General features: G+C 36.1%; 1 long non-coding RNA gene across 1 annotated transcript; it reads right to left on the reverse strand.

Moving 5' to 3' along the window:
• Positions 1 to 521: 521 nt before the first annotated feature.
• On the reverse strand, positions 522 to 1,817 carry LOC122244353 (uncharacterized). Its single transcript, XR_006222444.2, has 2 exons — positions 1,147 to 1,817; positions 522 to 811 (listed from the first exon to the last, which is right to left on the reverse strand). It is a non-coding gene; the product is annotated as an uncharacterized LOC122244353 (long non-coding RNA).
• Between the last annotated feature and the right edge of the window lie 213 nt (positions 1,818 to 2,030).

Consider the following 2,030-nt stretch of genomic DNA (forward strand, 5'->3'; position numbering starts at 1 on the left):
ATGCATGTTTGCATGTTTATGCGCGCTCCCGTGCCCGCACTTATATTCGTTACTATATATAGATATAGAGAATGTGCAGCGTAGGCGCCTATATATACACATAAGCAATTAATCACATACTCTTATGTCTACGCCCGTATGCATGCATACAGCACCCATACACATCAGCGTCCACGCGTGCACACACACGCACGTGAATTATAATGTGCCCATGCATTGTAATTTGTTTAAATATACATACATATACATACATATACACACACATATATACATACGTATATATACATACATATACATATACATACACATATTGTAGTGCCCTCTTTCCCGGGAATGGGTATTTCTCTTTTATATCCCAAAATATCTAGGATAACAGAATTGCATTAATTAATTGGGTAATTTGTATCAGGATAACCTCTTTTAACATAAAAATAACTTGGTAACGTGATGTGTTAAAGGTTATCTGTTTACACCTGCAGTTTTAATTACTGTGAAGAGGAATTATAATGAAACTAGGCTAATCATGACTTAAACTGTATATTAAACCACATAATAACTCGACACATACAAAAATAACTTCTTATACATATCTTTCATAGCAATCACTCTGACACTCTCTGAAGATTTCTGTCTTTATTCTTCTTTCTTCTTCGTTGAGAGTCGGTCGTGATGTGTTAGTCTTGAGCAATCATGACCTGAGCATCTGATCTGGAGTTCCGGCCTTAAACTCAGCCTTTGAACTCGGTCTCCAAACTCAGCCTTAGGACTCAGTCTTCAACTCAGTCTTTGAAATCCGCCTTTGAACCCGCTCCTGAGAATTAACTTAACTTTAGGAACGTGTAACAGAGATTAATCAACAATTTCACTAACATCTGTGAGACATAACATCGAAAGTGTTTCATTAAATTTACCATGGTCACAGGTTCAAAGATTGATAATAATCTATCACTATAAGTTTACAAAAGTTTTACATACCAAGTTAAATCTAAGTTTCACTGTTGGTATATAACTTTTACGATAAATTTATTACTTATATTTAATACCAGTAACATTATGACACGTAATTTTAAGTACAATTCTATCAATGTTTTATTATAATAATTTTTGGTTTCCCATTAATGGCATAACAGAAATGAGTGCACTTACTTATAGCGGGTTTAATTTGGTAAACGTGTCATGGGGGGGACATCACCCTTATGGCGATGAAAATGGCGCCTGGGGCAAGAGGCGAGGCAGGTGGTGTCTGAGGCAAGATTTACCAGTATAAGTCTCCCTATTATATATTCCTTTCCTTATGCCAATTATTATCATTATCCCTCTCTATATTAATTGGAATATTGACCCTGTTGAAATACCCTTACACTGTCATTAAATAAATTACACTACTCTCACCTCAGATAGGATAGATAGAATCTCCTGCTCGTGTTCCCCTCGGCTCGCCTAATGTCACCTCGCTCTGGGCGTAACCAGGTCTTCGTGCGGTCGCCCCTCACTTGACCACAAAGGTCCCTTTGTGTGACGTCATTCATGACACGTCACCATTTTACACAGAACGTTGGTTCTATTCTCTAATTTTCGTAATGTTATCAATACCCTAAAATATCTTATCCAGCACCATGCAATTGGTACTATCACATTTCATTAGTTAACTATCGACTTTCAAATATACAGCTACTGGTACTTATTTTTCACATAGTATGACAGCACGTTTTCTGTTATACCGAAATGGGTAACCTCAGTAGATTACAATTTTCCATTTTTCTTATAATAATCCTTATTTTACACTACTACATAACCTTTGTACAATTTACATGAGGTTATATAAACTACGTGATACTTAAATAGCAATCATATGGATACTCCTGATTAAGTTATGCAGGAGAAAATCTTACAGGAAGTAAACGATACATAGGGTTACTTACATACATTGACAATATCCTCGGTCATACATAGCGAAAAACACATCAATCTCAATTTCTTAGACGGATTTCGGTCATTAATCCTCTCCATAACATCCCGGTCACTACAAC

This window comes from Penaeus japonicus, unplaced genomic scaffold (genome assembly GCF_977035675.1).
Source record: "Penaeus japonicus unplaced genomic scaffold, GWHDUDI00000001_assembly GWHDUDI00000025, whole genome shotgun sequence".
In the NCBI taxonomy this organism is placed as follows: domain Eukaryota; kingdom Metazoa; phylum Arthropoda; class Malacostraca; order Decapoda; family Penaeidae; genus Penaeus; species Penaeus japonicus.